General features: G+C 37.0%; 1 pseudogene; it reads right to left on the bottom strand.

The window, feature by feature from the left end:
* The window catches only part of LOC148764130 (DNA-directed RNA polymerase III subunit 2-like), a 37,447-nt pseudogene extending 20,709 nt beyond the window's left edge, over positions 1–16,738 (bottom strand).
* Between the last annotated feature and the right edge of the window lie 2,537 nt (positions 16,739–19,275).

The raw sequence follows: 19,275 nt of genomic DNA, 5'->3' as shown, positions 1-19,275 counted from the left end.
TATAAGGCACAGTATGAAGCAATAAGGCAAGAATATTTCCAAATGAGGGAAAGAAACAATTCATGCACACAAAGTCTTCAAAGGAAAGAAGCTGAAATGCAATGGATACTGAGACAGATGAGAGAAGTGGCATTTAGAGCTCGAGTGATGGCAGACAAGACCGAAGAACTCAGGCGAGAGATCCTTCCCAAGGATGAATTGAGTGAGCGGTTGATCAGTCACCTCAGGATGGTTAGGGACCAATATGACAAAGTCGATTTTTCTTTTTGATAGTTATATATGGTTTTAGACAATGATGTAATTGGATATTTAAGTTTTATGGATGCGGATTTTCTTATGGTAAATGTTGGATGGCCAATACTTTTCCTATTCCAATACATTTCATTTGCATCATAATGCATGATTCAGATAAAAATAATAAATAGTAATGCACTCAATATAAAATTCTAACTTATTCCTTGAACTAATAGAACAAAATTCCAGAAAAACAAATTCTCCACAGATACAATACAAGAGCCCGTTCTAAGATCATGGGGGACGAGCATTCAGAGAGGATGGATAAGATTGAGAAGAAGCAAGAAGAAATCATGGGTCAGTTATCAAAAATTTTGGAGTTAATATCTACAGATAAAGGAAAGAAAGCGGCAGGGAGTTCTGGTACACCAGAAGACGTTCAACAGACAGAAACCAATACAGACCCCGTGTATCCACCAGGATTTACACCTCCATCTGCAAGGAATGCTTCTATTCCCATGCCATCCGTGGGTCAATATCCATTTTTTGGGATGCCAATAGGACCACCACCGACTTATGCTCAACAAAGGCCAATTGGAGGGGCAAGTCCCTCAGATCCCATCTCTGTACCTGATTTGGATGATCCAAAGGAACAAGAGAAGCTCAAATGTGGATCCGTTGAATCGAAAGATAATCCTGATACTCATCAAAAATTTGACCTTTTTGAGGAAAGACTGCGCATGGTAGAAGGAATGGGAATGTATTGTTCTATGGATGCAATTGAGCTTTGTTTGGTTCCAGATGTGGTTATACCCCCAAAGTTCAAAGTTCCAGACTTTGAGAAGTATGATGGAACCAAGTGCCCGGTCACACATATAACCATGTATTGTAGAAGGATGGCCGCATATGCTCATGATGACAAACTCTTGATACATTGCTTCCAGGATAGCCTTACTGGTGCTGCAGCAAAATGGTACGTCCAACTGGACCACAATCGAATCCACACGTGGAAAGACCTTGCTCGGGCGTTTGTAGCTCAGTATAAGCACGTTACAGATATGGCCTTTCTTTACAAAATATGGAGAAGAAAACCACTGAAAGCTTCAAAGAATACGCTCAAAGATGGAGGAATGTGGCCTCTCAAGTTCAACCACCATTGACTGAGAAAGAAACCACTGTAATGTTTGTTAACACCTTGCGAGCCCCTTACTATGAACGATTGGTTGGTAGTGCCACAAAGAACTTTGCTGATATGGTGATTTTGGGAGAAATGATAGAAACTGCCATTAAGCAAGGGAAGATAGAAGGAGGTGATATGGCAAACACAAGGAAAGGGGGAACTTTCAAGAGGAAAGAAGGAGAAGCCCAAGCCATCACTTCAGGACAACACCAAGGAGGAACATACAACCCTTACCAGCCATACCTACCATACCCCTACTACCCAGCTGTGCACAACACTTCACAAAACCCATACCCATACCCGCCTATGCCAAATGCCTTCCCTAACCCGTACCCATATAATCCCATCCAACGGACACCTTACCCACCTGCTTCCACACCTGTTACAGCTTCAACCACACAACAAACAACACCTTCAAACAACCATACTACCGGTGAATCAAGAGGATGGCGAAACAAGCAAGAGAAAGTGCAGTTTGACCCAATCCCAATCCCTTATGCTGAACTCTTCACTCAGTTAGTTGCAAACCATCTAGTAGCACCCTTATACATAGAGCCATTAAAACCTCCGTTCCCGAGATGGTATGACACTTCCGCCCATTGTGATTATCATTATGGAATCGAAGGTCACTCGATTGAGAATTGCACGGCATTCAAGCATAAGGTGCAAGGGTTGATCAAGGCAGGAATCCTGAACTTTGAAAAAAAGCCAGAACAGAATGTTAACAACAACCCACTGCCAAATCATGCTGGGGCAGGGGTAAATGCAATTGAAAGGGAGGTGTATGTTAAAAGGAACATTCAGGAAGTGGAAACCTCCATGGAGAAAATATTTGAAGCCTTGGTAAAAGCCGATATGCTCGAGGTGTGGCCTGAATGTCCTAATGTGAATGACTCACGAGATATCCAAAGACTATGTTGCTTGTACCACAAAGGATGTGTGGGGCATTCAATCCAGGATTGTGGTTCTTTCCGGAAGGAAGTGCAAAGAATGATGGACGAATCAAAGATCGAATTTTATACGGAAGCTTCAGAGTCAGCAGTAAACATGATATCCAAGGAGTCCACTCACCCAATGAAGATAAAACCTTTGACCATTTTCTACGAACCAAAAGGAGAGTTTGTGGAGGACAAAAACCATGCCAAGATGATCATCGAAGTCCCTAAACCCTTCCCTTACAAAGACAACAAAGCTGTCCCATGGAACTACAACTGCAATGTACAAGTTTCGGAAGCGAAGAAATGGATAGCTGAATCTCAAGATGATGCTGCCAATATAACTGGCGTTGGAGGGATTACTCGCAGCGGACGCTGCTATTCACCGGAAGCATTCGAGAATCTCAAGAATGAGAAGGGAAAGGAAAAAGAGCAAAGTCCTAGAGAAGAAAAGGTACAACCTCCGGAATCGACAGATGACTCAAAAAGATCGGTGACAGAAAAAGAAGCTGCCGAGTTCCTCAAGTTCATCAAACATAGTGAGTACAATGTAGTTGAGCAATTGAACCGGATGCCCGCTCGCATTTCACTACTATCTTTGCTCCTCAGCTCAGAACCGCATAGGAATTCTCTGATGAAGATTCTGAACCAAGCATATGTGGATCATGATATCTCAGTTGAAAATTTGGACTACATTGTTGGGAACATTTCGGTGGGTAACATAATATCCTTTAGCGATGAAGAAATCCCTTCTGGAGGTAGAGGAAATTACAAAGCCTTGCACATCACCACCAAGTGTAAAGGTTGTACCGTCGCAAAGGTACTGCTTGACAACGGATCGTCCTTAAATGTGATGCCCATGAGGACCTTGGCCCATTTACCCATCAACATGTCCCACATGCGAAAGAGTCAGATGATCGTAAGAGCTTTCGATGGAACGAGGAGAGAAGTAGTAGGGGACATTGAGATACCGGTAGAAATTGGCCCGTGTACCTTTACCATTGAATTTCAGGTTATGGATATTGCTCCTTCATACAATTATTTGTTGGGAAGACCTTGGATACACATGGCTGGGGCCATACCTTCATCTCTTCATCAGAAGGTTAAGTTCATCGTGGAAGGGAAGATTGTCTGTGTTAACGGAGAAGAGGACTTACTCATAAGCAAGCCAGCAGATACGCCTTACGTGGAAGCAGCGGAAGAAGTGCCTGAATGTTCCTTTCGATCCTTCGAGTTCGTTAACACCACGTATGTGGGAGAAGGAACCACACCGCCTATTCCAAGACTTTCCAAGACCACCAAGATGATTGTCAGTCAGATATTAGGAAAAGGATACCGAGCGGGGGCAGGATTGGGAAAAGAACTACAAGGCATTAGAAGTCCCATACGTACTACCAGAAATGAAGAAAGGTTTGGCCTGGGGTACAAGCCAACTAAGAAGGAAAAAGAAGAAATGATAGCCGAAAGAAGAAAAGAAAGACTGGCTCGCTTTAAGGGGCATGAGTTGGAAGTTCGAGGAATGACATATCCTCATCTTTACAAGACATTCCGATCTGGAGCTTGCATCTTTCCTGAATCACTCACCATTGGGAACCAAGAATCAGTGTCAGCTTTAGGAGGGACCTTTTCTGATTTATCAATATGTGCAACGGAGGAAGGTGAAGAACAGCCAGGAAATGTGGATGAGATTCCTACTACATACCTTGGGCCACCGAATCTAAAGCTGAGCAACTGGATCACCATGAGTTTACCAGTCACTTGTGATTCAATTTTATGTATCGGTTTTTTTATCATTTATCATTTTAATAAATTGACATGCGTAGTGCATTTCTCATATCTCCTCTCATAATTAATCATTTCCATTAGTGTCGTTTCATCCCTTTATTTTAACTATTTACCTATACAATAGCTCTACATATTTCAATTCCCTTTACCTTCCAGGATTCCAAATAATGAATGCGAAGATGATAATGACAGTGGTTTTGAAGTTGATTTTGAAAAAGGTACAAGTGTCAGTGAACTTGACAATATAGAAAACGTGGAGGATTATGATTTAACTCCGGACTTATTAAGACTAGTAGAACAGGAGGGGAGACAAATTGTCCCACATCAAGAGACACTTGAAACAATTAATTTGGGAAATGAAGAAAATAAGAAAGAAGTTAGAATTGGTGTGACGTTGGTGCTAATGGAAAAAGAAAAACTAATAAAGCTACTTCATGAATATGTAGATGTGTTCGCATGGTCTTATCAAGATATGCCAGGACTCAACACAGACATAGTAGCTCATAAACTGCCTTTGAAACCTGAATGCAAACCGATTAAGCAAAAGTTGAGAAGAATGAAACCTGAAATGTTGTTGAAAATTAAAGAAGAAGTGAAAAAGCAGTTCGATGCAGGATTCTTGGAAGTAGCTAAGTACCTTGAATGGGTTGCAAATATTGTCCCAGTTCCTAAGAAAGACGGGAAGGTGAGAATGTGTGTGGATTATCGAGACTTGAATAGAGCTAGCCCAAAAGATAATTTTTCTCTTCCCCACATTGACACCCTTGTTGACAATACTGCCCGCCACTCCATGTTTTCCTTTATGGATGGCTTTTCAGGGTATAACCAAATTAAGATGGCACCAGAGGATAGAGAGAAAACCACCTTCATAACTGTGTGGGGGACCTTTTGTTATAAGGTAATGCCATTTGGTTTGAAGAATGCCGGGGCAACTTATCAGCGAGCTATGGTGACTCTCTTCCATGATATGATGCACAAAGAGGTTGAGGTGTATGTGGATGATATGATTGTAAAAGCTCGCAAAACAGAGGACCATGCGACTAATCTTGAAAGATTATTTAAGAGGTTACGAAAATTTCAGCTCAGATTAAATCCAGCAAAGTGCACTTTTGGAGTCACTTCAGGAAAGCTACTGGGTTTCATCGTCAGTGAAAGAGGAATAGAAGTTGACCCAGATAAGGTTCAAGCAATCCGTGATTTGCCCCCTCCCAAGACGCAAAAAGAAGTTAGAGGATTTTTGGGGAGATTAAATTATATAGCCCGGTTCATATCACAACTCACACTCAAATGTGACCCGATCTTCAAACTCCTTCGCAAACACAATTCGGGGGCATGGAATGAGGAGTGCCAAGTTGCTTTTAACAAAGTTAAAGAATATTTGTTGAGTCCGCCAGTATTGGCACCACCTGTGGTCGGGAGACCCCTCCTCTTATACTTAACGGTAAATGAAGGATCCATGGGATGTGTGTTAGGGCAACATGATGAAACTGGTAAGAAAGAAAGGGCAGTTTACTACTTGAGCAAGAAGTTCACTGAATACGAGTCCAAGTATTCCTCGTTGGAAAAGATGTGTTGTGCTTTAGCATGGACGGCGCATCGACTCAGGCAGTACATGCTATATCATACCACTTGGCTCATTGCAAAGTTGGACCCGATTAAATACATCTTCGAGAAACCTTCCTTATCAGGTCGAGTGGCAAGATGGCAAGTGTTATTGTCTGAATATGATATTGTATATGTGTCCCAGAAAGCTATCAAAGGAAGTGCAATCGCAGATTTTCTTGTAGAAAGGGTGGAAGAGGATTATGAACCAATGGAGTTTGAGTTTCCAGATGAGGACTTGATGTCAATATGTCAAACAAGTGGGGAGGAATCAGAGAAAGAGAATTGGAAGATGTTTTTCGACGGAGCTTCGAATGCCTTGGGGCATGGCATAGGGGTCGTGTTAGTATCACCAGAAAGAGATCATTATCCCGTTATAGCTAAACTCAACTTCTATTGCACCAATAATGTGGCTGAATATGAAGCTTGTGTCATGGGCATTCAAGCAGCAATCGAGAGGAAAATTCACATTTTGGAAGTGTATGGGGACTCTGCTTTGGTTATTTATCAGTTGCGAGGAGAATGGGAGACACGTGACTCAAAGTTAGTTCGGTATCACAAGTATGTATCAAAGCTGATTGAAAATTTTGATGAAATTTGCTTCAATCATTTGCCCCGAGAGGAGAACCAAATGGCCAATGCATTAGCCACGCTGGCGGCAATGTTCAAAGTTGGTACCAATGTCAAGATCCAACCCATCATGATTAATCTTCGAGAGTGTCCCGCGCACTGCTCTAGTGTAGAAGAAGAAATAGACGGGAAACCGTAATACCATGATATTGTGCACTATCTCAAATTTCAGCAGTACCCGGATCAAAGCTCAGAAAATGATAAGAAAACCATTAGAAGGTTGGCAATGAATTTCTTCTTGGATGGGAACATCTTATACAAGAGAAGTAGGGATCAAACACTTTTGAGATGCGTGGATTCAACCGAAGCTCGGAGAATAGTCGAAGAAGTTCACGAAGGAGTTTGTGGAGCACATGCAAGTGGACATAAGTTGGCGAGACAGGTCATGAGGGCAGGGTATTACTGGCTCATGTTGGAAAAAGATTGTATAGACTTCGCTCGAAAGTGTCACAAGTGTCAGATATATGCGGACAGAATCCACACCCCTGCTAATTCACTGCATGTATTGGCATCACCATGGCCATTCTCAATGTGGGGCATGGATGTGATTGGGTTGATAACCCCAAAGGCATCGAATGGGCATCGATTTATTCTGGTGGCAATTGACTACTTCACTAAGTGGGTAGAAGCAGCATCTTATGCCAATGTGACCCAGAAAGTGGTATGTAAGTTCATCCGAAAGGAAATAATATGTCGCTATGGTCTCCCGGAAAGGATCATCACGGATAACGCTAGTAACCTTAATGGTTCGATGATGAAAGAGGTTTGTGCCAAGTTCAAGATCAAGCATCACAATTCAACACCTTATCACCCAAAGATGAATGGAGCAGTGGAAGCAGCCAACAAGAACATCAAAAGGATAATTGAAAAGATGACAGATATATACAAAGATTGGCATGAGAAGTTACATTTTGCTTTGCATGCTTATCGCACAACAGTCCGAACTTCCACGGGAGCTACACCGTTCTCTTTGGTGTATGGGATGGAAGCAGTTTTGCCAATTGAAGTGAAAATTCCTTCCCTTCGGGTCCTTAAAGAAGTACAGTTGGAAGAAGCCGAATGGGTTAATGCTCGTTATGAGCAATTGAATCTCATAGAAGAAAAAAGGTTGACAGCACTTTGCCATGGGCAGTTATATCAAAAGAGAATGATGAGGGCGTATGACAAGAAGGCACACTCTCGACAATTCCGAGAAGGAGAATTAGTATTGAAAAGAATTCTCCCGAACCAGCATGATCCTCGCGGGAAATGGACACCGAATTGGGAAGGACCATTCGTGGTAAAGAAAGCTTTTTCAGGAGGAGCACTAATTTTGGCGGAGATGGATGGAAGGGAGTTTTCCAACCCGGTGAATGCCGATGCTGTCAAGAAATATTTTGCATAAAAAAAAAAGAAAAAAAAAGAAAAAAAAAGAAGAAAAAGAAAAAAAGAGAAGAAAATTTTCAAGTTGAAAACCTGAAAAGGCAGCTTGAATTTGGGAGATGTGTTTAGGGCGAAAACCCGAAAGGGCGGTCTAGACACGAAAAAGGTCCAAATACTACAAAAGCTTAACGCAGAAAGGGTGAAGATCATGATCCGAGATGTTCATGCAAAAGACAAGGGAGCTGACAAATGTGCCTATTTCGGGATAAAATTTTGAGACTACTGTTAATATCTATCGAAATAGTCATTAAGAAAGGACTGTATCCCGTTTGTATTAATCAATTTTCCCTTGTTCCTTGTCATTATACTTGATTGTAGAAACTTCACTTTTTTTTTCTAATGAAAAATAGCCTTTCACTCCCAACAATGCCCTCATTTCCATTCTGCCAAAATAGGAGATATGAATACATTGCATTGCATTTGCCATAAAATTAGAATGATACTTAATAAAGAGCATGATAAAGTAAGAAATGTTTGCAATATTTTGAAAAAAAAAAAAAAGAGATTGTAATTGACAGGGAATGAGATGGAGTCTAAGAAGAGAAAGAAAGGAATGGAATTAGCAATAGAATGGAGCACAGTAAAAATGTGAAGAGTGATTGGACCATGCATATGATAGAAGGAGAAAACAGTTATGAGCAATGAATCGAGGAAGACGAGAGATCAGAAATGTGATCGATTCATCCCCCATTGATCAAAGAAAAGGCTCTAAAAACACCAAAAAAGGGAAACTAATGAAGATGAATTGACATGTTCAAAATTTTAAAACAATTGAAAAAGAGGGAAATTTATCTCTAAAATCATAAGAATTTCAGATGAGGAATTGGTTATTTTTCACCATTTCGGAAAAATGAAAAAGTTTCGTTGCCTCAGTTTTGAGAAGTTCATATAAAAGTTTCGTTGCCTCAGTTTTGAGGAGTTCATATTAAGGTTTCAGTGCCTCAGTTTGGAGAGGTTCATTTTAAAAGTTTCGTTGCCTCATTTTTGAGGAGTTCATTTTTAAAGTCTCGTCGCCTCAGTTTTGAGGAGTTCGTTTTTAAAGTTTCGTTGCCTCAGCTTTGAGGAGCTCACTTTTAAAAATTTTCATTGCCTCAGTTTTGAGGAGTTCATCTTAAAAGTCTTGTGACCTCAGTTTTGAGGAATTTATTAAAAAATATATATATGAATATAAATATAATAATGATAATAATAAATATATATATATAATAAAATTTGATAAGAGAATTAAAGAATTTAGTCAAATACAGTGTCTACGTCTTTGCACTATTTCGAATTTTCGAAAAGCTTAAAGAGGGGCAGCTGTAGACACTAAATTATAAAAATATAATAAACAAAAAATGATGAAAAAGAAAGGAGAGAGGTACGACTGGCAGGGTGCAGACGCACCCTGCCAGGCACCTCTCTCACCTGCCAGACGCGAAAAATTCACGTCTGGCAGGATAGTGGAACTTGCCCCCGGGTGCCCAGGGACAAGGCAAGGGGGCGTGCCCCCTCCAGAACCCGAGATCGGGTATAAAGGAGAGGGGGCACTGTAGCATTTCGGGGAAGGATCACCTGAAAAGAAAATCCCTAGTCTAACAGCCAAAACAAAAAACCCACAATCAAGAACCGGCAACAAAAGATCCCAGCAGCCACACCAAAAAGAAATCGAAGTGAGATATCCAAAAAGAACCAAAAAGGAGAAAACGTGTTCAGGGAGAGCCGGCTTTAGCGACGCCGCAAGGAGGAGCTCGCCGGCGGAGAAGGAACCAGACCATCGCGCCACCAGATCTGTCGCCGATTGGGGGATAGCCGACTTGACCCACGCCGCAAGGAGGAGCTTGCTTGCGGAGAAGGAACCAGACCATCGACGCCGCCAGATCTGCCGCTGGAAGGAAGAGCCGACCCAGGACAGCTGCGATGCCACCGGTTGGGGGAGAGCGGACTTGACCCACGCCGCAAGGAGGAGCTCGCCGGCGGAGAAGGAACCAGACCATCGACGCCGCCAGATCTGCAGCTGGAAGGAAGTGCCGATCCAGAACAGCTGCGACGTCGCCGGTTAGGGAAGCCGACCGTAAGAGTTCGCCTGCGTGAGATTTCCTGCAGGTTGACAGCCAAGGGGGAGTTCGTCGGCGTGAGGAGGGGAAATCCGACAGAGGAAAAGTGTAGAGAGAAGTCAGAGAGTTTATAGGTAGAGAGAGAAAGTGAAAGGGAGAAATGGGAAGAAAAGGAAGAATAGGGGGGTTTTATAGTTAGTGCTTAAAGCTAAACGGTGTCGTTTTGGGGAATATTTTTAGGCAGCTCGAGGACATTCAAAACGACTGCGTTTTGGCTCGGGAAGGCTGAATACTTGGGGCATACTCACGGGCTTTCTGCCGGACTGATGCGTACTGGGCTAAGTCAGGCTTGAATATTGGGTAAGTTTTAAATATTGGGCTTTTGTTGGTGTTGGTTATGATTATTTTTTATATATGTAGCCTTTTGTTAGTAAGATAATGGGAACATAGTATAATAAACATGATTATGTAAATATAAAATAAAAAAATCAAAAATCAAAATCAATTAAAATCATTAAAATAGAAGACATAAAAAATAGGTAGATAACAAAAACAATAATAATAAAATAATAATATAAATGAATGAAACAAATGGTAGGCTACAAGATTAAATTAAGAAATTAAAAATTATTAGGTTAAGCGTTAAAATAATAAAATAGGTATGAGAATCAATATTAGAAAGTTAACTCTTTTAAAAATATATATGATTAATAAAATAATAGCCGATGATGGGATAATCGATCGGGATGCGAGAAGTCGCAATCCCGGGCCGATGTTCCTTAGGTTCAGAATCCGAATCAAGGCCCCACCAGTATGATGGGAGGGTCTCGTTTTTAAGATTCCGAAATCCTTAATAAATAAAGAGCTTGATTATACAACAAAAATTATTACTTGATGAAATTACTTGATAAAAAAATAAATAATAAGTAATAAAATAATGATAAAGTGATAACAATTCAAATATATATAATAATTAATTCGTAAAAATACAATATATATGACATTAAATAAATAAAAATAAATAAATATACAATAGTAAAAAAATAACTAATTCAAAATTAAATATTGAGCATTAAGTGGCATAAACTATAAGAAATGTAAAAATAAAGATAAAAAAATATAATAATAATAAATATATATATATATATAAAATAAGATCTTAAGCATTAGGTTTGAATAAAAATCGCTTATGAAAAATATAATAATAATAAAAATATAAAAATACATAAAAATCGTACGATAAAAAAATATATATATATAATTTTTACTCATTAAAATAACATAGAATTATAAATAATTTGTCTAACTATGAGTGAAAAACAAAGAACTTAGAACAAAAAACGTAAAGTATAAAAATAATAATAATAATAATAATAAGAAATAATAATAGGAAATATGATAATAAAATATATAATAAAATAAAAACAATTAATAATAACAAAAAATATAGATAATTGCATAGCATATATGTATTGCATCATACATATCATTGCACATAAATATTTTTGTTTTCGAGTATAAGCCCCGATGATGGGATCTTTCGGGGATCCTACGAAGGCGGGTATTTGTCGAAAAGTTTCTTAGGTGAAAAGATGTCCTCGGGTCCCACCAGTATGATGGGAGCGCTCGAGAACCATCTTTAATAAAATGCTTTTGCCCGAATTAGGTTCATTATGCACAAAAAAATATTATTTTAAAAAGAAAACGTACGATGACCCCGATGACGGGAATTATTCGTCGAATTTGCGAAGGCGAGTTTCTCGGATAATTCCCTAGGTGAGAGAATATCCCGAGTCCCACCAGTATGATGGGCGGATTCAGAAAATATCCTCGATAAAAGGTTATTTGTCCGGCATTTTTATCTCACGCCATGCATTTCATCTCACCACCCATTTGCATTCCATTTTAGATTAAATAGGAGATAAATAATAAAAGTAATAATTAAGGAAATCTAGTGAAATTAAAAATTAAAGCCCAATAGGATAATCTAAAAATGGTACCGTTCATGGAACGGGCGTCCGAGGGGTGCTAATCCTTCCCCGGGCGTAACCATACTCCCGAACCTAGATCTAAAAAATTGTAGACCGATTTAAGATTCTTTTCGGTGGGCTTAAAATTAATTTAAGTTTGCATCGATTAGAATCGAGTCAATAGGTGGCCAATCACACCTAATAAAAAAAGGATTGGTGGCGACTCCTAGTTTAATTTTTTTAGTGAGTTTTCACATTCACCCCACCTAGCGGTCGGGTTCCCGGACCCGCACGTTACGACAGTTACAGATGCATTTATACTGAAGACAGAATGAAGAAACAAATGCTTCATAAATATACATGAAGGGACCATAACCACCAACACTACAAATTCGAAGAATTTTAAAAAGTGATATAAAATTAATACAACTACACTCCCTTCCTACAGAGTAGCAATTAAAATAATTACCATGTAAGCAAAGACATATCAAACAGAGAAATATGACTCAACTTAGTGATAACAATACAAAAATGAATAGCTTTATATATGATATAAAAATGTAAGCACCACAAGTTGTACAATGTTCATATTTGACTACATAATCTGTATTACTTTGAGACATATTTCATAAACTCAACTGAAACATTTATTAACTCAATTGAAATAAAAATTATACATAAAAATTTCAACTAGTAATATTAACTTTTCGATGCAAGTCATTTCAATTGAGAACATTTATGTATCTAAACATAAAAAAGATAAGTATTCACATGCTTATGAAGTCCTAAATTGTTTCCAACGAATATTATTAGTTATGAAGAATAGATGCATCACCTCTGTTAGAGCTAAATATTAATTAAGAAAAAGCTCAATGATTACACTTGCATATTCGCAAATCTTCTCATGAAATGCTCTTAGATCATCACATAAATAAAACAAGAAATTAGGTACATACTTGAACTTCATTTTTGGATATATTTCTACTTTTTTCAATAGTTTGCAGAACCACATCTTTAGTAAATGTTTCTAGTTTGTAATACTAGCATAAACCTTCTATGATAATATCCAAATGGAATGAACCTTTAGCAACAAACTAAATAAAAGATCTAAGATGACAAATGACAAGCAAAACGAAAAACCAATAACTGGAGAAAATCATAGATAGATAGATAAGAAAAGATCTATTAAAATTAAATAAAAAAAACTCACTTCCCCTTTTTGTCTGTATCAATAATTATTCTATTCTTTGAAAGTTGATCTTGTATTAAAATCACCTGAAGAGAATGAGAACATTATTATATGATGGTGAAAAGAAAGTAAAAATGAATGCAAAAAAAAAAAAAAGCCAACTAACAAAGAAAGTAATTTAAAAATTTAAAAAAAAATAGAAAAAGGAAGTCCATATATTTATCCATTCTTATAAAGCTTAAAAAATGATATAATAAGCGTCACAATATTCATGCCACTATGATATTATTATTATTATTATTGTGTGTTTATTGATATTTTCTTGAAATCTAAAAAGATCAAAAGGGAAAAGAGAAAAGTCACTGAAATCTTATGGACACCTTTTGCATATATCTATGACCACTTGATAGAATTAGAATTATGCAACTAAATATGGAGCATGACAAATTATTACACTATCGCAAAATAACAATTTCTTTCATTTTTGATAAATTATAACAATCAAAATCCTCTTTACTCGATTGCTTTGCATGATTTTGTGACCACACTGTAGGAAATTTACACATCAACAAAGGACAACCATTGTCCTGTCCTTAGAAAAAGGGCTACAAAATGTGGAGAGTCTTCTAATATATCATTCTCAAACTATATGAGCAAAACAAAACCAAAAAAAAAAAAAAAGAAGGTCAAGAAGTTAACTAGAAAGGTTGATAAAAGTCTAAGCCTTTACCATACGACATTTAACCAAGTACCTTTTAATAAAACTCAGCCCACAATTTGAACAAACAAAATTTCTCACAGCAACCTTCCCTCTAAAACTCTTAAGTCAAATAAAATAAACTTTAAAAAGTTTTCCCTTGTCAAAATATTTTCCTTCCAAATGTCCTCGTAACATGATGCAAAAAAGCATAAGGGTATTAATAAACCACTATGGAAATGTAAGTTTATGATGAAAATTCATACATGAGCAGGATGCAATATGTCCTTGTCAACTGAATTTTGAGTATTGTTGCATCAAATAGCTAACAAGCATAAAAGAGAATATATGCAAACTCAATAAGAGGAGATATATATAGACGCATGAATATGTAATCCAAAATGATTAATGTCATGTCCACTAATTGATGCCAAAGAGCAAAAATTTTAGCAGTGAAAATCACCTTTTCCGTTCCTTTGATAATAAAACATCCTCCAGGATCAAGTGGGCACTCACCTGACATAAAACAAAAAGAAAGAAGGAGAAAACAAAAATCAATATTTACAAAAGATTCCGAATTCATCAACAATAATTGACAAGAAAATAAGCAGCCAAATATTTCAACTTTAAGCAAACAAACCAAGTCTTAAGCCATATAACTCGCAGCAACAACTCCGCAACATGATAGGCATTCTTCCAATAATAAAATCATTCTGCAAGACCAAAAGTTCACATTATATCCAAAATGTCCGTTGTCTACCAACCATACACCTCCACTAACATAACCAAAAACAAAGATAGAAAACCCTTTGCATTACCTTTACTATTCTAGTTTTTTGACCAGCTCAGTTTCATGGATCTACTCTTATCGACCAATATTGGTGCAGCATATCTAAAATTGACATTACACAACACATCAAAACAATAAAACCAACAAAGGTTGACGAAATTCAATAAATATAGCATGTAACTGTTTAAATATTAAAAGATCAAATCTAAATAGCTCACTCAACATAACTATTAGATAATCATAAACACAAGAAAAGAGGAAAAGGCATAAATGAGAAAAATGAACTAAGAAAGTGGAGGCAACCATCAAAGAAAAATATTTCTCCTGCATGACAAACAAAGGATTCAAACAAAATCAATAAAACAGGACATCAAACTTACTTCCAAAGAATGAAATAGAAGACAAATGCACAAAGGACCAAACACAAAGGGAACTTCAAAAATGTTACTAAAGTCCATATAATTGTAAATTCAGCTCAATATTTACATACGAGGCTCAACTCATTCCAATAACATCTAGAAAACTTTCTCCAAATAAACCAACATAGATATTTTCTCTCATAAACTAATGCTACGTTTAAATTGGAGGATAAGGAGGGATAGGAAAAGAAAGAAGTCCTCTCCCTTTTGTGTGAAGTTCATAAAGGAATAGGACGGAAATGAAGGATTACCCACTATCACTACCTTTCCTGAAACCCCCTTTGCCATCCACTATATAACAATCTCTTCAACACCATTCTCTGTATCAAGCACTCAAGTTCCAGTGAAAACAAAAACAGGCTTCCTACTGAAATCCAAGTAAATAAAGTACTCATCTCCTTTCAAAAGCTGAATTACACCTTAAACAACCAAGATGCAAAACTTCAGCACATACACTACGCATAGTAACAGGCTGCTTCTTCCGCCATATTCAACCATTGTCTTCACTTAAATAAATAAAGGAAAATATATATTGAAAAAAATTGTTGCAAAGGAATTTTAATTATAAGAACCAATCACCAAAATTTGATCCTCAACATACTAAGTCAAAAAAGCTCTAATATCAAGTGAAAAATCACTAAACATAAAACCTAAGCCGAGATGAAAAATAGAATTAAGTTTTAAACTCTTACTAAAAATAAATGCACACTTACGTCATGTTAGATAGCCGGCATGCATGGGGATTAAGTTTTTGCATAATTGCATTAACCACCATGGAAGGTTGACCTATTCTGACATCCTTAAACCTGCAATAAAGCATAATTTAATTATATCTAAAAGATGCACTTTTATTGTGTGTATGTGTGAGAAAAAGAGACAACATACCCACATTAAACAAAGACAATGAATGACAGATATCATCAAACACCATCTTCATATTTAAACATGAACAAAAAAGTAACCAAAAATAACTAAACTTACATGATAAGCATTATGTATAGAAGATGACTTTTCTTGAATGGGCTCATTTTTTATAAGCACTTTGAATCTCAAAGTGCAAGAAGAGAATAACAAATAGTCATTCCCCACCATACATGGATCATATCCAGCACTGCACTCTACAAGATACATGTAGCTGACACAAAGAGTAGGAAACAGCTTTATTTGCTGTTGATGTTGTATTTGAAGATTCAAAGTGATTATATTAAATGGAGCTATCCAAGATAGACCAACCTATATACAAAAATGCTAACCACGTTATTTAGTTATTTTGAAATGTTAGTGATTATATTAAATGGAGCTATTCAAGATAGATCATCCTTTATACAAAAATACTAACCATGTTATTTAGTTATTTTGAAGCGTTAAGAGTTTTTTTTTCTCTTTTAATTTTAAATTTTTGAATGATAACCTAAATATAATCAAGTAGATAAGTATTCACACAATGGAGGAAAAAAAAGACACCCAAAATAAGAAAGACACAAAAGACTTTTACCTGACATAGATACTTGCATCAACCCCTGACACAATCTGATGATTAGCTTGCACAATCCTCTTTATACCAGTATTTACAAAGTAATTAAATGAATCCAGTTGTTGCGTCACCAGTCTTCTTATCTAAATCACCACATTTGAAAACAATTAAAAGAAATCATCATAATCATGTGAAATGAGGTTCAACTACCATTAGAAGCATCTTAAAGGAATGTACCTTCAAAAACTCAGGGATTAGTTGGAACTTATCAACAGCAACTTTCACAGGAGCAGCAAGCTTTTGCTTGTTGAGATATTGATCACCAACATATTCAAATGAATTTTGGGTGTTTGATTTTTCTTGCTTTAGACACATTGATCAATTCCTATAATTATCCTACAACAAAATAATCAAAGGAATATTCCATTTTAATAAAAATAAAATACAACAAAATTGAATTACTGTTAGTCTAAAGAGAACAACCCAAAAGATTAAGACTTGACATTTTAACAACTTGAAAATTTAAGACTCAATTCCCGAGATGAGAGGTGTAAACATTATAGGACAGGAAAAGATGACCTTCAATGGAAAAATTAATGTTCAATTACGAATTTTTATCCTTAATAAACACCTATATTACAAAAACTTGGTAAATAAGTAATAGTAATGCACCTTATCTCAAAACTTGGTAAAGAAGAAAGTCGTGATGAACTGAGGAAAGGGTAGGTGCACGACGCTTCTCTTATACCAAATGCCACCTAAAGGCCTCAAGAGTTAAAGTTCAATTCTCTTACAGGACAAACAATAATGCATCATATTCATATTTTAAGACTCATCATATATGCAAAACAGAACCTCAAAAAACAACATACATCAAATTATGGACAATTTAAAGCATTATTCAGGATTTCAGAACTTTATTTATGTTCCAATAGTATAGATTGTCTTAGAGTTACCTTTCTACCCCTCCCCACTCTCCTTCTCGGCTTTTTATTTTGCCTTTTCCTTTTCATCAATAACTACTCTCTTCTAAAACAATGCAAAAGATAATCCTCTCCATTATGTCCCAAAAGGCCATCAGATATATATAAAAAAATACAAAAAAATAAAAAACCTTATAATGGACCATCTAGATTGTTTAAGAAAAGGCATCTATAGGCTCCCATTATTACAGTCTTAACTCTTAGTTTAAATACCTTTAGACTTAAATACAAGTAGTAGCTAAAGATTGACTAGCTTAACCAAGTTTTATTGACATAACTGACCAATAAAAGGTTTTAACTTTTTTGAACATCCCAAGAAATAGGACCACCTTACCTATGAACTGCTAAAATAACATATCACAACATTATTTGACCAAAAAACATTGACATCAACTCCAAGAATCAAATGCTCAGTCTCTCTTAAACAAACTGAATATAATATTGTACATTACTGACTCTGCATACCATTTCTGACTGCTATTGCAACTACCCTAGAAGCCTAACTTCCGAAACCATGAACTCAAATTCATAAAGGGGTCTATGATATAGAGTAAACTACAAACTCTCAATCCAATTCTGTTTAACTTCAACAATTTTTCCTTTATCACAATATCTTTGGAAAGATAGTTGAGTTACACCATGACGGAGCAAACCAGCAGCAGCCTCCAAATGAGTTCAGTTTTAAACCCAAACCAAAAAAAGGCACATGCCCAATGATGGGATGCTTGTAAAAGCTTTATTAGTTCTTTTTGAGTCATGATTTTACATTTATTTAAGTTGTAGGGTCTTATTTTGTTTCTATTTCCTGGGTATTAATTGTCATTTGCTGCAATTTGCAAAATCTCAATATGAATCTTATTTCAAGTTCTCACATAGTTGCAAGTTCAAGTCCAACCATTCATGGAAATCCACATTGAACTAGGAGCTTCAGTTCTTATCAGACTAGGAACTTTAGAAGTCTTAGTGTATCGCTTTAGAGATACAGAATTATTATCAAATGAAATTCCAGAATTACTGCTCTTGTGCGATCTAATCAATCCCAGCTATCCTTTCTTTTCAGAGAAAAAAATCAATTTCCTCAATTTCCTTATGAATTAAAACCTTGAAAACTGCCCACAAAACCCTAAACCCTAATTACCTAGCCAATCCCACATCACTCCATTTCTGCTTCCTTTTTTTCTAAGGGAAACCACAACAAGAAATTCACAAAAATGAAAACTATCCTCCAAAATGAAGTCTTGAATACAACCAGGATCAAATTCGACCAATAAAACTATTAAAGCATGTTTGGTTGGAAGAATGGAATAGCCATTCCCCCCATTCCTAATCCTTTCTAAAAGTTTTATTTGCTTGAAAGCAATGGCCATTTAGGAAGAAGGGAAGTAGCCATTATCCGCCCCTGATATGGTTATTGCAAGGAATAGGCTAAAAGTGTTAATAGACAAATGCCCTTCATCAATTTTAAAACTTACCATACTATATAAAATAAAATTTATTCATTTCTCTTAATTTCTTTCTCTCTATGCATCTGCCTCTTTCCTTCTCTCACTAAATTTCCTCCATCGCGGAGGACAGCAGAGGGCAGAGGCAGCAAGAGGCAATACCAGTATTTTCGCAATCGGATTTGGCCACGAAACTGCCGATCTGACGCTCCCTAGCCAAATCGGGCCGCGGAAGCACTAGATCCAGCGCCTTTTGTTGCATCTAACCGTAGAAGCATCGGATCTAGCACACTCTAGTCAGATTCGGCCACGGAAACTCCAAATCTAGTGCTCCTTGGCCAGATCCAGACGCAGGAAGTGCCGGATCTAGCGCTCCCTTGCCAAATTTCAGCAACCAGATCTAACACTCCACGACCAAATCCAACCGCGGAAAGTGCCGATTTGGCACTCCCCAGCTTGATTCGGTTACAAGAAGCGTGCACCGATT

This window comes from Theobroma cacao, chromosome 2 (genome assembly GCF_053813885.1).
Source record: "Theobroma cacao isolate CCN51 chromosome 2, ASM5381388v1, whole genome shotgun sequence".
NCBI lineage: Eukaryota > Viridiplantae > Streptophyta > Magnoliopsida > Malvales > Malvaceae > Theobroma > Theobroma cacao.
Note: the sequence above shows the minus strand (reverse complement) of the source record. Positions and strands in the feature narration are given on the sequence as shown.